Consider the following 23,681-nt stretch of genomic DNA (forward strand, 5'->3'; position numbering starts at 1 on the left):
GGGCTCTAGGCACGTGGGCTTCAGTGGTTGTGGCACACAGGCTCAGTAGTTGTGGCGCGTGGGCTTAGTTGCTCCAGCACTCGGGATCTTTCCGGACCAGGGCTCGAACCCGTGTCCCCTGCATTGGCAGGCGGATTCCTAACCACTGCGTCACCAGGGAAGCCTCCCCAGTTTTGATGTATGACAATGCTTTAAGAAATCTGAATTCCTTTTAACGATTACCATTTCCTTGACTCTGCATGGAGTATAATTTAATATTGGCAGAAAATAGATCATAAGCTGCCTTTGTTCTTCTATCCCCACCGTTTATTGCAACTAATAAATTCCACAGAAGAGGAGGCAGGAACTTTACAATACATGATTGGGAGAATTTGGGACCAGAATGTAGAGGGACCTTAAGGGAAATTTAAGCTAATTGGGAGCCTGCCATTTTCACTACCTTGTCTGGGTGAACAGGCCTGAAGCCAATTAACAGAAAACGCTAGGAGGTGGAAGGCACATTCCAGCCACCACTTACGCTCTCTTACAGGGGATGACTGCCCTGACCTTTAGAGAAAAGTCCATGCTTTAAGATTCTTTCCATCAAGCAAAAACTGCATCTAATTGGCAGATTATACTGAGGGAGGCAGACTCAGGGAAAGACCTTAAATGTGTGGTGATCACGAGGTTTAGGTTTGACGTTGAATGGGCCGTCCCCTCCCCTTTGGAGCCTGTGAGGACATGAGTTTTAGAAGCACTGAACTGCCTTTTTCCTTCTTCTTTTGTGCACTTTTGTCACTGTCTCCAGCCACGATGCTTTTGCTCCAGGCTTTTTCATGCAGACAGAACATTTCTGAATTTTCATCACTTATTCCTTCTGAAATGAATGTGGCTAATCCAGGGATAGGTCTGTTTCTACATCAGCTTGTATTTGTTGACTCCTAGAGATTATAATTAGAAAACAGCTGATGGTTAAATAGAAAACCTATGTAATAAAATAATGCCAGGGACTGAATGCTTATCATTGGTCCTGTTCTCAAAAGAGAAGAGTCCAACACTGTCTGCTTATCCTGATACTTTTAAAACTTTTGAAAATATTTATACATTATGGTTGCTATTCATGTGCTACACAGTGGGTATAGTCACAAATCATGGAAAAGTTAAGTTACTATGAAAGTGTTTCATTTTTACATTTCACTGTAATTTGATTAAAGCCAAAGTTTTGAGGAGCTAGAGCAGAAGTAAATTTTAAAAATTAGAGCCTGTTTTGGATGTGAGTAAACAGCGTAGTGAAGCAACGTTTTTAAGCGTATCCAGATTTTATATGGGGATAGTTTAGAAAAGTGAGTAAGTCAGTCAGTAAGTCCTCGTGTTCCTAGGTTTTGCCCCTTTCGCCCTGGCGTGATGAATGACGGGGTCAGGGGTCATGCTGTGGGCCCACACCTTTCTCCGTGGTTGGTTTTTCTTCCATCCACCTGCACAGGCAAGATCCTCATCTTTCCCCAAGTGCTTAAAAACCTTTTCTAAATGGGGGGAAAAAAAAATCTCATCTCATTGACACTTAGAACCATCCAGATGACATATAAGTGGTTTTCCAGAATATGAACTGATCATACTTCCTTAATGACAAAATGAGGAGGTGGCTTCTTCAGAAATCTGATTACAACAGCTGCAAACCGGTCAGTGAAATGACTGCAGGGTCAACCCCTTAGAACAAGGAAGAGCCCTGGAAATTCTGACATGGGAACTGGCCGGGCTTCCTGGTCTCTGCCACACTAATGGGACAGGAGGTTAGGCTCTGGTCCTGCTAAATAGTAACTGGGATGTGGTTGGTTTGTTTATTCTTTAGCACAAAGACACTGAGTAACCAAAAGACTTGATAATCTGGTTAAAAATAATCAAAGGCCCCTGCCTCCCAATTCTAAAGTTCTACAGTTTTCTATCAAAAGGCAGGGGATTTATTAATATTATTTCCTAGTTGGCAAAGTTTCGCAGAACTTGTGCCAAAGCTAATAGAATTGTGTTCACCTCTAGCAGCAGCAAATGTAGAAACTAAAAACATCGATCGCTTTAAAAATTAAGTTTAGTTTTCATTATAAAGATGCCAGAGAGTTTCTTTATAGCAGAAACATGTCATGTTCACCATAACACCAAAAATAAAACCAAAACAACCTTTGAAGAGAGGTGTCATGTCTCCTGGATATGCCAAGAGCAGAATCTTGTGCTTTGATAATGGGATGTCTGCCGTTATAATACATGTCTTAACATTAGTCGAGGTTTAAAACTGATAGTGTCATCTTTGTATGTGACACATACTATTTTTCAGAAACCCTACACGTTTTCTACTTGTATTATCAAAGAACAGTGGACTCATAGCATCAAATATAAGAACAGGACTGCAGCGCAGGGGGCTGGTGGACATTCTTCCGAGAAGGAAACATGAGTTTCCCAGGGAGCCTTGCCAGCCACGTGCAGGGCCCCTTTGGACGGTGTTTTCTCGTGAGAGCGACAAGCATTTTACCCTTATGTAAGTTCAGTGGCACGTAACTCACCGGCGTGACCTTTTCTCGGTTGTGTAAAATCTGCAACCTTCATTTTCACTGTAGACAAAATGGGGGAAATAATACCCCCTGTTGGCTTCACGCGTGAAGATTGAGTGAGTAACACATTTCAAAATGCAGATCCAGGTTTTGGTGCATCGTGGGCACTTGTTAGGTGCTGCTCTCCTGTCTTTATTTTGGGTAAGAATAGCCTCGGTAACTCTCCCTGTGTCACAACAGTCGCTGGCTGTTTTTCTCCTGGCATATTGGGAGTATTTGTGCTGTGCTGGTTCCTTTTCATCCCTGGTGTATTTCTAATGCCCTCATCATCCTTCCAGAATTGGATTCTTGCTTCCATGGCATCTTACCAGAACTAAAGTAAAAGTTAATCATTTAAAATCATCTCTGGTTCTTTTCTGAAGGACATAATCTGACATAACAGTGATATTAGTGTTCATCTCTGTGTCTGTGTCCATTTTTTATATTCCCTTTTGGTTTTGGCAAGCACGCGTGGCTTTGCTACGATTAGATCTAAGGATGCCATTTAAGAATGCTGAGTGTCTTACTAGGGTTTCTGCTTGGCCACTTCCTAAGCTTCTGGGTTCCTTTGTGAAGTGAATGGAGCTCGGGAGACACAGGACTGCCCATGGGCTCTTAGAGTGAGGGGTGCAGTTTAAGGGGTACTAGTCAATTCTCCTGTTCCTTTATGACTGGCCATTTTTATTGCTTCTTTTGCCTATGGAGCTCAAAGCCTGCAAGCAGCAGGGAAGTGCTTCAGAAATTCTACCGAGTGAAAAATCTTTGGTGGTGTGTGGATTAACCTTCACGGGAGTCTGTTAGTAGCTGATGATTTTCTTGCCTGTGAATACAGCTGCTAGAACTAGATGTTTCGAGCTTGCGCTGTGGATAAAGGTGCATTTTCTTTTTTAGCTACAGCCCTCAGGTGCCTTTTCATAAATTCATTGCAGGCAGCTTTCAAGATTTTGTTGTGAGCTGTGTGATTAAATATGACCATGAAAAAAATACAGGCTTTCTCGTCTCTCTTTATCCCCACCCATCTGTATGTCATTTGCTTTTGAAAATTTGTTCTTTATTTCTACGTTCAGTGAGCAGGGGAACTGCTATCCTTTAAAAATCCTGGTTAAGAAATTGCATTAACATCTTTGGCTTACAGTATGTTGTTTTCACTACCCGTTTCCTGCAGCCTGCCTGTAGCAATTGAATCCCTCTAAGCCATTTAAAATTTTGGAATGTTATGATCTAGGTAGGTATACTTTTTCAAAATCAGTCATATACAAGCTTTTTCCAGCTACCTTCAACAGGATTCTGGAATGGTCCTGAAAAAATGGCCGTTTTTAAGCACTAAGACATTTTGCCCAATGGTTTTATGTTCTTTTTTCCCCCACTGAGGCCTGGGTATATGTGCCCTGTAGTATTTTCATTGGGTCTGTGTATCTATGAGACATTCTTTTAAAATTATATTTATTTTTGGCTGTGTTGGGTCTTCGTTTCTTTTTTTCTTTTTTTTTTTTTTTGCGGTACGCGGGCCTCCCACTGTTGGGGCCCCTCCCGTTGCGGAGCACAGGCTCCGGACGCGCAGGCTCAGCGGCCATGGCTCACGGGCCCAGCCGCTCCACGGCATGTGGGATCTTCCCGGACCGGGGCACAAACCCGTGTCCCCTGCATCGGCAGGCGGACTCCCAACCACTGCGCCACCAGGCAAGCCCCATGGGTCTTCGTTTCTGTGCGAGGGCTTTCTCTAGTTGCGGCAAGCGGGGTCTACTCTTCATCGCGGTGCGCAGGCCTCTCACTATCGTGGTCTCTCTTGTTGCGGAGCACAGGCTGCAGACGCGCAGGCTCAGTAGTTGTGGCTCACGGGCCTAGTTGCTCCGCGGCATGTGGAATCCTCCCAGACCAGGGCTCAAACCCGTGTCCCCTGCATTGGCAGGCGAATTCTCAACCACGGCGCCACCAGGGAAGCCCTAGGAGACATTTTTTTTCCTTCAGTTCTTCCTCCCTCCGTCCCTCCCTTCCTTCCTTCCTTTCTTTCTTTTCTCTGCTCTTATGGCTGAAAGGAGGTTGTTGATCAGCTTTCTTTTTAAAGAAGAAAATACTGAAAAATAAGCATGTAATTTCCACAACATACACCTGATGGTATTGCAAGGCAGGGGGGTTTGTTTGGGCTTTTAGGTTTCACTTTATGTATTTGTAGAAATATATACTCCTTTGCAAGAAGAACATATTACTTGAAATATTTTTATTTTTAGTAAATCAAACTTCACAAGATTAGAAGATGGAGCAATGTTTTCTCTCTCTCTCTCTCTCTCTTTTAAATAAATACCATAATTCCCAAACTGTAAAATAAAATGGCAATGTGGATATTAATCAGAATCAAGTTAAACCCTTTGAGAAGTGCAGTGTTTCTTCCTGCCTGCGGTAATCCCTTATTTCCCTGAATTCATTCTTGTATCCTCCTGTTCCCATCACTGCATTTACAAACCTTCCTGGGCTTGTGCTGCCTGTCCTCATTCCTGGAAGAAGCTGCCCTAAGGCCATCCGTCTTCACCTCTGTTCTGTCTGCCATCCTTTCTCAGTCTTAGGACTTTGCCTTCGTATTTAATTCCTCTCTACACAGTCCTGAATGTGTGTGTGTGTCTCTGCACTAGATCTTTCCACTCAGCAGATAGATGCTCCGTTAACACTCCCCCTGCCCCACACACCCTTGTCTCCCTTTCGCCTCTGCCTGGCTGACTGTCCCTCCCAGTTCACAGATTTGGTTCCTTCTTATCTTTCATGTATCCAACCCCAAGCATCCTGCCCCCCCCCCCCCGACTCAGGGGACACTCCCTAATCCTCATGCTTGCAGGAGGGGGACATTCCTGCTGCCCTTACATTATTGTCTCTTCTTTCATCAGCCTTCTGTTTATAACATTTATGAATTTGAATTTATCTTTGTTTATGTCTGTTTCCATGACCTAAAATGGCACTGGTGTTATCTTGGTTACTCTTTGTAGCTCCGACTCATCCCCCGTGTGGTTTTTTTTTTTTTTTTTTTTTTTGCGGTACGCAGGCCTCTCACTGTCGTGGCCTCTCCCGTTGCGGAGCACAGGTTCCGGACGCGCAGGCTCAGCGGCCATGGCTCACGGGCCCAGCCGCTCCACGGCATGTGGGATCTTCCCAGACTGGACGTACCTGCGTCTCCTGCATCGGCAGGCGGACTCTCAACCACTGCGCCACCTGGGAAGCCCCCCACCACCATGTGTTTTTGAGTGAATAAGTGTTGTGATAAATTGAAAGGAAAAAGTCCATAATAATTTTTACTTTTTCTGATACCATGTATTACAGTTGGATTCTTTGTTGGGTGGACTAGATTGGCCATTTTTATGCCATATGATATGATATTGTGATTTTTATTAGTTATAAGCTAAAAATGGCAGATTATAGGTAAAGCGAAGAAAACCTGTTAAATATTAAGTCATGTACGTAAGTAAATCTTAGAAACACGGTCATACTTCTGAGTCATCGATGTTTGGCTGCATCCTGGCTTGTGTTGCAAGTTTTACTTCAAAAACCTTGACCTGGTGGAGAGCACGGTGTTCCTCATCCACTTATTCAATCACTTCTGATCTTCCCCTGAGAATATCTTGTAACTGAGCATGGATTCAGGTGTTAAAAGGTGAGCACCCTCAGTCTGCTACTAACAGTGTCTCTGCATCCTTACAATTTTTGCTGTATGACAGTTGGTCACAGTTGCCGTGGGAAAGCCCCCTGAGGCTTTTAAGGCTTTGTCTAGAAGGTCATGGTATTAGAGGGTAAGAGCTGCTGGGACTTACTTAAGTGAGGCATTAGGGGGACATGAGGAAAAAAAGGCCGCCTAAAATGTTGCTCAAGGTCCAACATAGTCATCGATTCTATTAGCTCTAAAAATTTTAATTACTTGAATAATTAAAATATTTGATTATCAGAAAATATTAAATTTCTCTGTTTATAACTAAATTGACAGATTAATTTTCCATTTAATTGGAAAAACAATTTTATTTTTCTTTTTGTGGTACGCGGACCTCTCATTGTTGTGGCCTCTCCCGTTGCGGAGCACAGGCTCCGGACGCGCAGGCTCAGCGGCCATGGCTCAAGGGCCCAGCCGCTCCGCGGCATGTGGGATATTCCCGGACCGGGGCACAAACCCGTGTCCCCTGCATCGGCAGGCGGACTCTAAACCACTGCGCCACCAGGGAAGCCCGAAAAACAATATTTGAACAAACCATTTGATTATATTTAATATTTTATAAGCAAGTGAGTTGAAAGTAATATATTCTCTCCTGAATATATGTTTTGTTTGTTTCAGAGCTGTTTTCTTACTATTTAAAATTTTTTTTTGCAGAGAGTGCTGAGGTTTTTATTGTCATTAGAATGAATATGAATTATACTATTACTCTGGGACCCCAGCCTGGCGAAAACGTTTTCTTTAAGAGACTAATTTTCTTATTCTAGGAACAGTGGAGTTTGGTATTTACATGTTCAGTATATAAAATATGGATGTTATAAATTCTGATCTACCATTGCCATTTTAGATCTAGTAGATAGCTTTTTGATATGGTTTTCTTCAATTCTCTGAGTAAAGTTTCTCTTCTTATACATGTATATTTCATATAAAATTGAGTTTTAGAAATTATTTTCAAAGAGAGGAGTGATATCCTTTGTGTCTTATGGAATTGCACGAAAAGTTTTTTAGTGATAGGAATTGATTCCTATAGAAAGATAACCTCACATAGGTTGTAGAGAATTTATTTTAAAAATTAACGCTCATTAGGTGTCCCTGTTTATTCCTTATCATCCTCTGGGCTCATTGAACATCTTATGAGACGAATGATTAGAATTATGGGGTCTTCCCTGCTACCTTGGAAGATAGTATACTCGTTGGACTATATGGGGATTAATTTGATAGCATGATTTCTTTTTTAATTAATTAATTTTTAAACATCTTCAGTGGAGTATAATTGCTTTACAATGGTGTGATAGTTTCTGCTTTATAATGAAGTGAATAAGCTACACATATACATATATCCCCATCTCTCCTCCCTCTTGCATCTCCCTCCCACCCTCCCTTATCCCACCCCTCTAGGTGGTCACAAAGCACCGAGCTGATCTCCCTGTGCTATGCGGCTGCTTCCCACTAGCTATCCGTTTTACATTTGGTAGTGTATATATGTCCATGCCTCTCTCTTACTTCATCCCAGCTTACCCTTCCCCCTCCCCATGTCCTCAAGTCCATTCTCTACGTCTGAGTCTTTATTGCTGTTCTGCCCCTAGGTTCTTCAGAACCATTTTTTTTTTTTTTTTTTTTTAGATTCCATATATATGTGTTAGCATACGGTATTTGTTTTACTCTTTCTGACTTACTTTACTCTGTATGACAGACTCTAGGTCCATCCACCTCACTACAAATAACTCAATTTCATTTCTTTTTGTGGCTGAGTAATATTCCATTGTATATATGTGCCACATCTTCTTTATCCATTCATCTGTTGATGGGCACTTAGGTTGCTTCCATGTCCTGGCTATTGTAAATAGAGCTGCAATAAACATTGTGGTACATGACTCTTTGAATTATGGTTTTCTCAGGGTATATGCCCAGTAGTGGGATTGCTGGGTCATATGGTGGTTCTATTTTTAGTTTTTTAAGGAACCTCCATCCTGTTCTCCACAGTGGCTGTATCAATTTACATTCCCACCAACAGTGCAAGAGGGTTCCCTTTTCTCCACACCGTCTCCAGCATTTATTGTTTGTAGATTTTTTGATGATGGCCATTCTGACTCGTGTGAGGTGATATCTCATTGTAGTTTTGATTTGCGTTTCTCTAATGATTAGTGATGTTGAGCCTCCTTTCATGTGTTTGTTGGCAATCTGTATATCTTCTTTGGAGAAGTGTCTGTTTAGGCCTTCTGCCCATTTTTGGATTGGGTTGTTTGTTTTTTTGATATTGAGCTGCATGAGCTGCTTGTAAATTTTAGAGATTAATCCTTTGTTCATTGCTTCATTTGCAAATATTTTCTCCCATTCTGAGGGTTGTCTTTTCGTCTTGTTTGTAGTTTCCTTTGCTGTGCAAAAGCTTTTAAGTTTCATTAGGTCCCATTTGTTTATTTTTGTTTTTATTTCCATTTCTCTACAAGGTGGGTCAAAAAGGATCTTGCTGTGATTTATGTCATAGAGTGTTCTGCCTGTGTTCTCCTCTAAGAGTTTTAGAGTGTCTGGCCTTACATTTAGGTCTTTAATCCATTTTGAGTTTATTTTTGTGTATGGTGTTAGGGAGTGTTCTAATTTCATTCTTTTACATGTAGCTGTCCAGTTTTCCCAGCACCACTTATTGAAGAGGCTGTCTTTTCTCTATTGTATATTCTTGCCTCCTTAATCAAACATAAGGTGACCATATGTGCGTGGGTTTATCTCTGGGCTTTCTATCCTGTTCCACTGATCTACATTTCTGTTTTGTGCCAGTACCATACTGTCTTGATTACTGTAGCTTTGTAGTATAGTCTGAAGTCAGTGAGCCTGATTCCTCCAGCTCCGGTTTTCTTTCTCAAGATTGCTTTGGCTCTTCGGGGGCTTTTGTGTTTCCATATAAATTGTGAAATTTTTTGTTCTAGTTCTGTGAAAAATGCTATCGGTAGTTTGATAGGGATTGCATTGTGATTTTTTTTTAATTAAAAAAATTTTAGAATATGTTATTTACTTGATTTATTTTTATTTTTTTTTTTGTGGTACGTGGGCCTCTCACTGTTGCGGCCTCTCCCGTTGCGGAGCACAGGCTCCGGACGTGCAGGCTCAGCGGCCATGGCCCACGGGCCTAGCCGCTCCGTGGCATGTGGGATCCTCCCGGACCGGGGCACGAACCCGTGTCCCCTGCATCGGCAGGCGGACTCTCAACCACTGCGCCACCAGGGAAGCCCTATTTACTTGATTTTTGCAAAGGTAATATATTCATAGCTCCCAAATCAAACATTATACATGGATATTACACAATACTTCCCTCCAGCTCACCTCCCCTTATGCAACCTCTGTTACCAAGTTCCTGTGGACCCTTTCAAAGAATACCATTCTTGCATGAGCAAATATGAAACTGTATTCTCTTTTCACATTGTTACTTAAATACTACCTATCATCTTCTGGGCTTTGATTTTTCTGCTGAAAATGGCTGGGTGATCTTTGTATATGGAAGCATAAAAAGGGTCTATTTTTGAAACTGTTTACTAATTTTCCTTTGTACAGATGGGACATTGTCTGCTGATGAGCATGTCGATTATTTACTGTTTTATTTTTTTTTAATTTATTTATTTTTTTGCGGTACGCGGGCCTCTCACTGTTGTGGCCCCTCCCGTTGCGGAGCACAGGCTCCGGACGTGTAGGCTCAGCAGCCATGGCTCATGGGCCTAGCCGCTCCGCGGCATGTGGGATCTTCCTGGACCTGGGCACAAACCCATGTCCCCTGCATCGGCAGGCAGCCTCTCAACCACTGCACCACCAGGGAAGCCCTGTTTACTGTGTTTTGTTCTTGCAAACAACAGCCCAGTGAATAACCTTTGTCCTTCAGCCACTTGGCATTGAGTATCTCTTGGATAGAAACCTAAAAATGAATTGTACATTTGTGGGTGTGTACGAGAGTATATACATGTATAAGTTTGATGGATGTTTCCAGACTGACCTCAGTAGATGCTGGACCAAGTTACACTCCCACCAGCAATGCCCAGGAGACCCCGTGCACTCTGTCATGTCACGTTACAACATGAGGTTCTGTGAAATCTGTTCAGCTGATGAGATATGCCTTTGAAATCATTCCCTTTCCCCTCTCTCCAGAGCATAAGGCTGTTGACACAGTTTGCAGCTTGTGAGCTGAGACTGGGCTTCCTTTCCTCTTAGGCAGAACAGGTCACTCAATCCCTGTCTTCCTGGGAGGAAGAGGAAGCCTTGGCGTGCACAATGGGGGTGGGGTGGGGTGGGGAGGGCGTTCTTGTTACTCCTTCACAGAGTAACACGGAGGAAACACACCATAGTATTAGTTTTGATGCTACTGTTTCTATTGTGGGTGGATCTTCCTGCCACCCCTTTATGGACATCCCAGCGCTTCTCCCCTGCACCCCCAGCGCTGCCAGCTCCCCTGAACTTGTTTGGTCTCCAGATTCATCTTGCGCTTACATCGCTGGCCTTTTGAACATGCTCATCAACTCTCCCCTTGCCTCTTCCTAAGTCCTCTCCCCCTGGTCAGAACTTGGAAGTCTCCACTCTGGAGACGTCCTGACACCCGCCTTCCGTGGCCCATTATCCTATCCGCCTACTCCTGCCCAAACCAAGGGAAGGTACACCCAGGAGCTTTTATTCCCTTTCTTTCCATCATGGCACTTACCACGTTTCATTTTAATTACGGGTCTTTCTCTTTTAATGAGAGCGCGGCCCGTGTTTGTTGCTCAGGGTTTCTGTTTGTGAGGGAGGCATGCCTAAACTTCTGGTGGCATTAAATCTCTTTTGCAACCTTTGCATCTAAGCACACCTTACTCACTGGATGCTTTTGTAATTGTAAAGGGCTACATACTTATAATTTGTGTATCTAACCGGTTCTTCTCTTAACACATTTTTATAGCCAACATTTTGATAAAAAATGTATTATTCCATAGAGAGTATATCTTTCCTTACAGTGAATGTTTAACTTTTCAGGAATCTCTTCTAGATTAAATTGGGAAAATTTTGAGGGGAGGGCAAGGAAAGTTAGATTATATCAGCAGAAATCTAGGCTTTTGGACTTACTCCCATTTTAAGTCCCCAGCGGGACTGATTTTCCTGAGAACTTTGTATTTTAATCATAAACATACCCGATTCAGTAATACTTTCATAAACCTTTGGCTGAGAGTTTGGCATTAATGTCCTGAACTCATAGAAAGAGAAACATATTTTTGTGGATTGGCCAAGAAAAACAGGTCTCAATTCAAATAAAAATAATGTTTCTTATTTTAAAAAGATTTTTCCACTGAGTTATGTGTTAAACTTTCTGCTAATTTAGTTGTCTAATATTGCACATGACTTAGGCAGTGATTCGATATACCTTCTGTGGCTCAATCTAATGCCTATCTGAATTTTTAAAATTTTGCTCTTCAGTAGGAGTTAAGTTGAATTAGGGTACACATAATGATTTAACTAACTTTTATTATTTGTGGATTTTTATAAAAAGATAAATCCCACGTCTTATTTCTTTAAATATATTGGAAATCGTAAAATATGCGAAGGACTTTTATCGATGGTGAAAATGCCTTCTTTAAGGTGCGTGTGCATTTTCCCTTCTGTAAGTGACTAGACCAGCATTTTGAATCTACTGCATCCCTGGAGAATCTTTCTCTTGGCTTCTCTGACATTCTGTCTGTAAGCTCAGTCATTGTTTTATTTGCAGAAATGTCTTTCTTCTGCTCTTCCCGTGTGCGTGCATGCAGGTCATTTTTCTAAATGGGATTTTACGTGCTCTTCCTTGGCATGACCTTTCAGTTTCTCTTCCCGTCTTTCCAGCTTTGTGTTGCCCACAGATACTAGCTGACTACTTCTGTCTAGATGTCTTTGAGCTCTTTTTACACTTTCTCCCAAGCAGAATGAAGTGGTCCCTAGTGTAAAGGGCAGTGCGAGTTGAAACCCCTTGCTCTGGACCTGACTCTCCCGCCATCTGTGCAATCCATCACAGCCTCTGTATGCCAGAATGACCTCACCCCCTGTGAAATTGTCTGTAGTTAATTTTCAGATGTTTCCCAGAGCTAGAAAATTCTATAATTGTCAGTGACTTTCTTGTTTCTTGTCATTTTGCCATGGGTCTCCCAGGTTTCAAACTTACGTTGTGTCTTTCTACTGCTTCTTGTTTTATCTGTTGCCAGGTACTACATATTATACCTTTAGTCTTGCATATAACCGTGTTCTTTCTACCTTCTAGCACCTGTTCTCACTTCAGCCGTACTCCTTTCAACTGGACTGATGCAACATGTGTCTCCCTCTACCATCTGTCCCTTCTTTAAGTCAATGCTGCACATTCCTATTTGCTTAATCTTTCAAACCACTGTTTGTATTGCATCACCTCCATGTTTAAAGGCATAAAATAACTCCCTCCTGCAGTGATTTAAAATTAACTTCATTAGCTTGGTGTTCCGTATACTCTGCAACCCAAAATCCAAGTTAACGTCTTTAGACTTCATCTCCTACCATGACCTCATGCACATCCTACGCTCTGTTGGACTTCTGTGCATTCCTTTTAAATAAATATTCCTTCTATTAAATAAATATTCCTTGCATTTCTTCTATTCCTCCAAGGCCCCCCCCACCCCACCTTTTGAATCAGTGTTGTGTCGTTAATTACTTAATCCAGTCTCTGGTCACATGTGTTTTGGACGCTCGCTTTAAGATACTGCCCTGCTTGAGAATGGAGTGGTTTGAACAGCGAGGAGACCAAAATTGAGTCCTAGTTCATGTTTCTTAATGGGAATCTTGCATAAACTGCTTAACCTCTAGCTTCCTGGAGGGGCAGAACCTGGATGGAAATGGTCACTTAAGGAAAACCAATATTCCAAAAGTCTGTCTGGAAAACAAAGAGTCTGGTAAAATTTTGAGGAAATTTCTTTTTTATCCCATGACGTCAGGGGTTATTTTCTTGCTTTTGAGCCAAAGGTGTTCTGGTGTTCTGGTGTTCTGTCTGTGTGGAGCCCCCTGTGAGGACGCTGTGTCATGTGCTCCCAGTCAGAGGCTCAGATTTGATTCCTGCCTTGACGGATTTATTAGTCTGACTGCTCTGAACCCCCCTTTCCTTATCTGGACTGTTGGAGGAATTACCTCTTTCTTACTAATAAAGTTCAGAAGCTTTAATGACCTTATCACAGTGGTTTACAAATTATGCTCCTGACCAGAAAAACTTAGATTTCTGTTGCCCTTAGCTGTGTGACCGTGGTCACTTTGATTTGACTCTTCAGTAAAATAATATAGCTCAATAGTCAATAAATGTTACTTTAATTACATAATATGTTAGTCAAAACCTAATATAAAAGTTATTGCTGTTCTTTGCCACACACCCTGTCCTAGTGATTGCTTTAAATTTTCAGTAGTCATGTTCTATCATTAGGAACTCAACTTGCTTCTTATCTTTAAATATAAGGCCTTATTGGATAGAATAATAAGCAAATTACATTCAACAGTCTATTCTACTGTCAAAAAATGTAGGGTTTTTTTTGTATGTGAAACAAACGTGTAGTATTTAGTCAAAATAATTCTGTCCCTGCTCTCAGATGCCTTATAGTCTCTTGGGGCGACAGAGCACTGTGGTCCTGTGTGCTTCTGGTGAGTAAGAGGTGGGTGAAAGGCATCACGTGGACACTTCAGTGCATGTGACAGTTGGATGGATATTCAGGTACTCTACCCCAAAACACTAGGACTGCTTTGGATAAATAGATGGTATTCACTTTGGGTCTTGAAAGATGACAGTGGTACCCCGGTAAAGCCAGGTTACAGAAAGATGAGCGTAGGGGAGGTTTTGTTGGTGAGAAGTCTGGTGTGATGGGAGTTTAGTGTTCATGTGTGGACAAGATAGATATTAGAAGTTAAATTGGGTCCAGATTGTGTGGAAGTATCCAAATATATATTATGCAAATACAACATTGGTGATGGAGAAAAGGGGTCAAATCTGTCACATTGGTTCAAACAGCAAGTTTCTTTACCCGTTAAAGTACACTGAAAATGGATTTGAGAAGAGAAAGCCCCATTAGAAGGATAAGAAATAATGTCCTAAATCCATGCTGTTGCAGCAGAGATGAAAAGCATAAATTTGATAGGTACTAGGCGGTAGAATCAATTGGTCTTGGTAGTGATCAGGATGTGATTTTCTATGGTTGAGATATGAAGAACGGCTCACAGCAATTTCAGTAGAACGAAGGGCCAGGCACCAGATTTCTAGGGGGTTGAGGGATAAATGGGAGGTATAAAACATGAAAAACTAAGAGAAGAAGACGAAGGTGTTTTGTTTTTTTAAATGATGGGAGGGGTTGTTGCTTAGTTGCCTGCTGATGTGAAGAAGTCATTGCTCATTGGGATAGGGCTGTTCGCTCAAAATTTAAAGTTAAAGAGAACCTTGATTACCTTGCATTAATAAGCCAGATTTCATCAGGCTTCATATTTGATTAGCTCCTCCTGGAGCCTTTTAAAAGACCCTTCTGGTTTCTACTGACCTGAATGGTTTTGTGTTACTGGAATATATCTTGTTTTCTGTTTCTTCCAACAGATTACTATGAATATATTAAATAACATTAGGCTTGATTCTTATCCCAAGGAATTCTGACTATTAAAATCTCTGTTCATTCTAAGGAATTTTTTGTTTAGCAGAAAATATGATATGTCTGGTGATTTTATTGTTTACCCTCTGCATGTGTTGCTCTACATAATGAATATGAGTTGCTCCACATAATGAGATGATGGAACTGTTTATCATCAAACTTCAGCTTCTTTCTTCTATTGTTTTTCTACTATTAGGTAAGATGTTAATGTATAACTAATTGTAGCTTATGGTATATACCACTTGCAAGTACAGAAATATATCTGAGCTTCAGAATAGAGGGGAATTTAAGAGTTAATCTTCAGTCAGTAGTGAGGTACTTTTTGCTAGAATAATATTGCTTAGGGACTTCCTACGAATAAGAAGATAAAAATTGGGCCAGGGTTTCATGGTTTCTTTTCAATTTCTCATGTGACTTAAAATTTGCCAGGTTGTTAATATTTGAATTGTAATAATGATTCTGTGAATTAAAAAAAAAATTACTGGGATTTTAAGGTGGTCTGGAAAACGTGGGTGATTGTTATATAATCTAATGTCTTGATACTCCAGTTCTCATCAAAACAACTTTAATAATAACAAAAACATAGGCTGACTTTTTTTTTTAACCTCAGGTGTGTGTGTGTGTGTGTGTGTGTGGTTGTATATGTACATCTCTGTGTTATATTTAGTTAGGGTAATTAATTTTTGGTTAATAATTACAAGATATACTATTTCTTGACTTTTAGTATACTAAACTTTGTTTAAACTAAGAGCTTGTTTATTTTATTTATTTTTTACTGAGATAAAATTGATGTACAACATTGCATAAGTTTAAGGTGTACAAAACTTTTATTCGATACATTTATGTTTTGCAGTATGGTTACCACTGTAGAATTATCTTACACCTCTATCCACATCACATAGCTATCTTTTCTTTTTTTGTGGTGAGAACAATTAAGATATAGTTTCTTAGCACCTTTGGAGTTTGTAATACAGTATTGTTGACCATAATCACAGTGCATTAACCCCCAGTGCTAAGCTCTTAATATGCGTTGTCCTTATACAGAACCTATGAGGTAATGTTTAGCATTATTATCCCCATTTCCTGGATGAGAAACGTGAGCCTGAAGAGTCATGCAACTTGCTAAAGGTCACACGGGAGTACAACACTTTGCATTCAAGTCAAGGTCTTCCTGGCTCTAAAATCCATTCGTTCTATTATCTAGTTAATGATAACTGCACAGACAAAGATAACTTCCCCTTAAACTGAGATTCACAGGGGTGGAGCTGTTGACCTGGGGTGTGTTTTGGGAAGCCTGTGAGGTCTGTTCCTTGACTGCACAAGCTTTCTTAGGGTCTTTTCTCTGCTCCTCTGCCTGGAATGCGCTTTCCCCAGACTTACCCTTGCTTAACTCTCCCCCATCTTTCAAACCTGTGCTCAGATCTCACCTTCTCACTGAGACTTTCCGAACCCCTGTTTAGGACTGTAAGGGGTTGCTACCCCTGCCGAACCCCCCACTTTCCCTGCCTTTTTCATTCCCAGTTCCCCTGGCCGTACTCTATTTTTACTAGCACTTTCTTACCTACATGTAATTTGCTTATTTATCACATTTATTGTGAATTTTCCATTCCTGCCTGTTAAAATATGTTTCAGGAGGGCGGGAATATTGCCTGTTTTGTTCACTCCTGTGTCCCCAGTGCCTTTTACAGCGCCTGGCACATCATAGGCATTCAGTCATTGAATAAATAAATAAGTGGCTAGATGCACGAGAACTCTCTGAATTCATAAGGAAGATACCCCCCCTTTCTTTAATGAGCTTGTTCCTAGGGAAAGCATCCATGGCTTTTTTCAGGTTCTTTATTAGACTGCACCCTGCGTCTATCCCAAGGGGTGGTGATTCATATGATCATTAACTGAATTAAAAAACCATGGAAACAAAATCACTAACTTGAAAAAAAATGCATCCCCATGTTCATTGCAACATTATTTACAGTAGGCAAGGTATGGAAACAACCTAAGTGTCCATGGATCGTTGAATGGATAAAGAAGATGTGGTATGCACATAACACACACACAATGGAATATTATTCAGCCATAGAAATAAGGAAATATTGCCATTTGTGAAACATGAATGGACCAAGGATGGACCTTGGAGGTCCAAGGTCCAAGGATGGACCTTGAGGGCGTTATGCTAAGTGAAATCAGTCAAACAGAGAAAGACAAATACCACATGATCTCACTTATATGTGGAATCTAAAAACAAAAACAAAAAACCAAATTCATAGATACAGAGAACAGATTGGTAGTTGCTAGGTGCAGATGCATGGGGGTGGGCAGAATGGGTGAAGGTGGTCAAAAGGTACAAATTTCCAGTTATAAAATAAATAAGCCCTAGGGATATAACGTACAGCATGGTAACTACAGTTAACAATACTGTATTATATATTTGAAAGTTGCTAAGAGATTAAAGTTCTTACCACAAGAAAAAAAATTTGTAACTGTGTGGTGATGGACTTTAACTAGACTTGTGGTGACCATTTTGCAATATATACAAATATCAAATCATTATGTTGTACACCTGAAACTAATATAATGTTATATGTCAATCATATCTCAACTTAAAAAATGGATACCAAGTTTTCAGCTGTATATGATTCAGAGAAATCAAAAATATCAAGAACTAGTATATACTAGTTCATTTAAAATTTTTCCCTGGAATCATTTTGAAAAGATAAATTGTGTTTTACATTTTAAAATTACAGATTGAAGAGTAACAAAATTCATGTATATATGTTTGAATGTCATCATTTGAGACAGCAGGCCAAACTGGGGGACTTAATGCTTCATAAATGCTATAAATACACAGTTGAAGTGACCAATTGTGGTCTGTATCTTCTCTCTGAGAATGTACACCTATGATGTGTCTCAGTTCAATTCTGCAAGAGTAATTGTACACGTAAAATATGTAACAAACTGAGCTGGGCAATGAGCATCTCCTGGTCAAAGGGACGATTCCTGTCCTTAGTCACGTAAATGGCCGCGGTGCTGTATAATAAGTAAGAAATAACAGGAGCATGTGTGCAGATGTAAACATATAGTTGAGGCCCGCTGAGTTCTGGCGTCTTGGTCATGAGCCATTTGGTCACTTACTCCATTCTCTTAATGATCATACACCCTTGTTTTGGCCATCTGTCTCCCACACATGAACTGGTTGTTAAAAGTTTGAATGCTGTTAATCAGAGTATATCATTTAATAAAATAAGTAGGAATAAAAATTCCTCTTCACTTCGGTATACTGGCTTAATGAAGCCCTTTTTACTGAAATATTTTTGACTCATTTTCAAAGAAAATGAGAGTAATTGTCTTCTTATAAATAGATGCTCACCCTCACTGGGAATCATCGAAAAGCAAATTAAAATATTGATTTTTTGGTTATAGTTCAGCAAAAAAATTTGGCCAAATAATTTTAGCAATCCATTGGCTGCAAGGACGTGGCCCTAGAGGCACACTTGCGTGCTATAGATTGGAATGTACTTGATGAAGCCTTTCTGAGAGTGAATTTGGCAATATCTCTCTCTGATTGCAAAATTGTACTAGTGGGAATATTACCTACAGAGAAATGTTGGCTCATGGATAAGTATGTTAATTGTTAGAGTAGTAAAAATTATAGAAACAAGCTACTCTTGTCCATTAATGAAGGAGTAACTATGTCAATTATTCTATATTGTACTAAGGGATACTCTGCAGCTATTAAAAGAATTCAGGTAAAAATATCTGTATAAATATTGAAAGATTTCCAAGACATGTTGTTAAGTGAAAAAAACAAGTTTCACAGGGTATATATAATATGTTTCATTTCATATAAAAATTACACCTGCATATATGGGCATCTCACGTATATACTGTTATAGAGAGGGAATTGGAGGGATATTTTCCAAATTACAACTGTGACTCATTTTAAAGGGGGGACTTGTGGAGGTAGCATGGGGCTTCTGTGTTTTATTCTGTGTACATTAGCACCAGTTTAATCTTTTATGAGATGACGTGATGATGAGGAAACACTCCTCATAACATTAAAAAAAATTGCTAAAGAGACACGTACACTCCAACGCTGAGGTGGGTTGGTTTCTCGTGCTTCAAAGAGAATTTCTTTCTTTTTTTTTTTAATCATTCATTCATTCATTTATTTATTTATGGCTGCGTTGGGTCTTCGTTGCTGTCCACTGGCTTTCTCTAGTTGCGGCAAGCGGGAGCTACTCTCCATTGTGGTGCGCGGGCATCTCATTGCGGTGGCTTCTCGTTGCGGAGCACGGGCTCTAGGTGCGCGGGCCTCAGTAGTTGCGGCACGCAGGCTCAGTAGTTGTGGCTTCCAGGCTCTAGAGCACAGGTTCAGTAGTTGTGGTGCACGGGCTTAGTTGCTCCGCGGCATGTGGGATCTTCCCGGACCAGGGCTCGAACCCGTGTCCCCTGCATTGACAGGTGGATTCTTAACCACTGCACCACCAGGGAAGTCCCCAAATAGCATTTCTTTGTATTACTTCTCTCCCATTCTTCCCTCAACATCCAACATCTTCTTTAACATTTACTTGATGATAAATTATAAATTAATATTTTAATGTTTAAGAATTACCCTATTATTTTTTATATTCAATTTTATAAATGCATAGCACCTTTTGTTTTGTTTTTGCGGTACGTGGGCCTCTCACTGCTGCGGAGCACAGGCTCCAGACGCGCAGGCTCAGTGGCCATGGCTCACGGGCCCAGCCGCTCCGCGGCATGTGGGATCTTCCCGGACCAGGGCACGAACCCATGTCCCCTGCATCGACAGGCGGACTCTCAACCACTGCGCCACCAGGGAAGCCTGCATAGCACCTTTTATTTAAAAGTTTAATGCATTCTCAGAGGACAAGATTGGAATCGCCCTCTGAAAACGGCGCATGATAAGATAAATGTCCTCATGTCTCGTGCTGTGATTTGAAGGTAGTCACTCAGTAAACACTAGTAAATTAAAGATTTCTAAACAGATTAAGTTAATTTTCTGAAGAACTGTAATCATGGATGTTTAAACAGACCATGAATTTATTTGCTGTCATTTATGAGACAAAAGATTAAGGCTGGTAGAATAAGTTACTCCTAATTTCCATCAGGAATGTGGATAATGTCCAAAATAAAGAGTGTATAATCACCAACCATGGTACTTAACTGCCTTGAAGAGTTTCATGATAAACACCTAAAAATTTACTTTTTAAATCTCAAAAATTATCATCCATTCATCTAGCATGTAGAATAATTTTTTTTTGAATTAGTACATCTAAATCTTTGAAAATATAGTTATGAAATGGATTTATTTTTATAGACTTAAGAAAAACCTTTATAAGTACGCTTTTAATAAGCAGAAGTTATTCTTTAAAATATGATTTTAGACTTGCCTTGCTGCTTTCCTACCACATGCTCTGAAACCAAATCTTATCCTTTCTAGGTTGGTCATGGGTCATTTCCCTCTGTGGAAACTTTTGTAAAATCACACTGTAATCTGTTAAACCAAGGGTATTTTAATTTGTATCATATGGGAAAGCACCTGTGAAATCTTTGCCTAAATTTCTAATCTTTCATAATTTAATCTTAATTTGTCTCTCTCCTTTTTTCCTTTTTTTTTGGGTGGGGGCAGTTTAAAGTATCAGCGAAGCTTAACAGAAATAAATGCATTTGGTAATTGAAAACAATTAAGATGCATACTCATCATTTTTTTACAAAAATTTCTCCAAATTAAAATTAAACCTAGGGCTTCCCTGGTGGCGTGGTGGTTAAGAATCCACCTGCCAATGCAGGGGACACGGGTTTGATCCCCGGTCTGGGAAGATCCCACATGCCTCGGAGCAACTAAGCCCGTGCGCCACAACTACTGAGCCTGTGCTCTAGAGCCCACGAGCCACAACTACTGAGCCCGCGTGCTGCAACCACTGAAGCCTGCACGCCTAGAGCCCGTGCTCCGCAACGAGAGAAGCCACCGCAATGAGAAGCCCGCGCACCACAAGGAAGGAGTAGCCCCTGCTCGCCGCAACCAGAGAAAGCCCGCACACAGCAACGAAGACCCAACGCAGCCAAAAATAAAAATAAATTAATTAAAAAAAAAGTCAAACCTAACCAATTGTACTCCATTTTCTGTTTTTATCCTCAAGTCACCTTTAAGAATATCTGTGGCAACTTAAGCTCAATGGTTCAAAAATAAAACATATGCGAGAGAGAAGACAGATGTTAGCAATTAGTGAATTTAGGTGAAGGGTCTATTGAGTGTATCTATTCAATTTTCTGTAGGTTGGACATTTTTCCCAAAAATTTGAGGAAAAGGAAGTTGCGTGTAATCCAAATTCTTCGCATTTTCTTTAAAACAGTAAAGTCAGTTCATTCTTACCATTGCAGTTCAGGAAGTAAAAGTGTTTCACAGTCTCAAGATCTTGATTTAAGAAATATTTGGCCAGAAACTCAGGTGCCATTTCCTCTGCAGCCCCTGTTTGTTTATTGCCTCCCTGTCCACATTCTGACTCCAGCAATGGATGTGGATGTTGGTATCTGTCAGGGTTGGGCCATGTTTTCATTTTCATGTTGCGATTAGGTTGTTACCTTGGCAATCCCGAGCTGTCCAGGATAGCTGAGCCTTATGTTTAGGGCCCTGGAGTCAGGAACCGAGTTAGCTGTTGTGAGTTTGTAAAGATGCCTGGTGACTGTTCGGTGACTGCTGGGTGTGCTCAGGAGACCTCCTCAGCTCTGCAGGCCGTCTCCAGACCTGGCTCAGCAGTAGCTGACTGCTGAAAGACAAGGGGAGGTGATTGTGGGTGCTCTCCTCTTTCCCTGCCTCTAGGCTCTCTTTGCATTTCAGCTTGTGGTGCTGAGAATTGTGTGTTTGCTCCCTTTCCAGGTCAGCTGCCCTGCCCTCCAGGAGCTTGCCTTTGAGTCTGGTAGATTTAGATGTGGATTGATAGCTGTGTGACAAAGGATGGGTTCCTTAACCACTCGGAGCTGCAGTTCTCTATTTGTAGAACAGGAACAGCATGGATATAGGGCCTGGCTCATTCGTGAGGATGTCTAGTATTATCACCACTGTCAATAAATATTTTTCCTCTTCCTACCCATCTTTATCCTCTGAGGTAATTATATAAAGTTCTTTTCAGTGTTTTACTAAAATATAAGATAAAATAAAGTGCTTTGTTCAAAATGTATGCACTTAACAGGTATAATTATTAAACACTGAAAAGCAACGTTATGCTCAAGGCCACTGCTTTTAGTTGTTTTGCAGAAGGGGAGAATTGGGGTGACATACAGCCTGTGATTTGCACCCCAAGCCAGATTCTCCAAGGGGACCCCTTTCTCTAGTCTCACGTAGGCGCCATAGAGGTGCCAGATGCACTTTGGTGTCTAGTCCCTTTATAACTGGCCTTTTAGGAAATACACGTTCCATTTTAGATAAAAATTGTCCTTTGTTGTCAGAGTGGTGGTGGTCATTGTTAGAAAGTCATTGCTTGATGGTACACATGGTTCCCAACTTAGGATGGTTCAGTACACATTCATCAGAAACCTCACTTCGAATTTTGAATTTGGATCTAGTCATGGATGTTTGCATCCGCTCTCTCCTCTCTCGTGTTGCTGGGCCGTGGCAGTGAGTCGCAATTTCCAGTCGGCACGTGATCTGGAGGGTGTACATCGAGAACACTGACAACCATTCTGTTCTTCTCTTCTGGTACAGTGTTCATAAATTACATGAGATATGCAGTACTTTATTATAAAACAGGCATTGTGTTAGACCATTTTTCCCAACCGTAGGCTAATGTAAGCGTCTGAGCACATTTAAGGCAGCTCGGCTAGGCTGTGATGTAGGTTAGGAGCATTAGATACTTTTGGGCTTATGATTTTTTTTTTTTTTTTTTTGTGGTACGCGGGCCTCTCACTGTTGTGGCCTCTCCCGTTGTGGAGCACAGGCTCCGGACGCGCAGGCTCAGCGGCCATGGCTCACGGGCCCAGCCGCTCCGCGGCACGTGGGATCTTCCCGGACCGGGGCACGAACCCGTGTCCCCTGCATCGGCAGGTGGACTCTCAACCACTGTGCCACCAGGGAAGCCCGGGCTTATGATATTTTTGACTTACTATGAGTTTATTGGGACAAACCCCATCATAGGAGATCTGTAATTCATTTGTTAGCTGGTTCAAAGAATAGTTAAACATCTGTTACATGAATGGCCTTACTAGGATATAAAATAAAACTGAGCAATCATCTGGCCAAGTATGAATAAGTATCAGACAGAATGTTGGTACTTTATATTATTTATATTTTTAATTAATCTTCTAAGAATTCTTTCCTTTCTTTCTAATCTTCCCCAGTAGCACCTGAGTAATTATAGCCGGCTTCTGCCTGATGGTCATATGTCTTCCCAGCTCTGTTAAGTGACATCATCTTGGTAGTTTACAGTCTGCCACAGGTGTTGGCGAACATTACAAATCAGATCTTTTTTCCCCTTAAAAACATTTTTTTTCTTTGGAGAGCCAGCTCTTAGACAGTTATCAGCACACTCCTGCATATATCACATCTTCACGCCACTTCCTAGAAATGATTGGTTATCCGTCCAAGTCTCTGCTTTGACAGCCCGTCATTGCATTGGGTTTTGTCTCTAACCTGATGAGACTTCTCTTTACGCCAAACAAGTTTTTGAGTGTCAGAGTCTGTCCCCACCTTCCCCACTGGAGCCCCCAGAAGAGCTGGGCTTAGGATTGTTCAGGTCCATCTCCCAAGTGCTTTCTTAGTGACATTGCTCTGATGGAAACCCCAGGACTGACCTGAGGATGTGATGTCAA

At 41.1% G+C, this 23,681-nt stretch overlaps 1 protein-coding gene across 20 annotated transcripts in view; it reads left to right on the forward strand.

Annotated features, from left to right (window-relative positions):
- Positions 1-23,681, forward strand: part of PARD3 (par-3 family cell polarity regulator) — a 642,797-nt gene that overhangs the window by 312,043 nt on the left and 307,073 nt on the right. Inside the window, exon 1 of one of the 20 annotated variants that reach the window (XM_060006148.1) lies at positions 5,861-6,195. The exons of the other annotated variants lie outside the window; for them this stretch is intronic. The gene's annotated coding sequence lies outside the window, so the exon portion shown is untranslated. Of the gene's footprint in view, positions 1-5,860; positions 6,196-23,681 lie in introns of those variants that run through there. 20 annotated transcript variants of the gene reach the window in all.

Source organism: Delphinus delphis, chromosome 2 (genome assembly GCF_949987515.2).
Source record: "Delphinus delphis chromosome 2, mDelDel1.2, whole genome shotgun sequence".
NCBI lineage: Eukaryota > Metazoa > Chordata > Mammalia > Artiodactyla > Delphinidae > Delphinus > Delphinus delphis.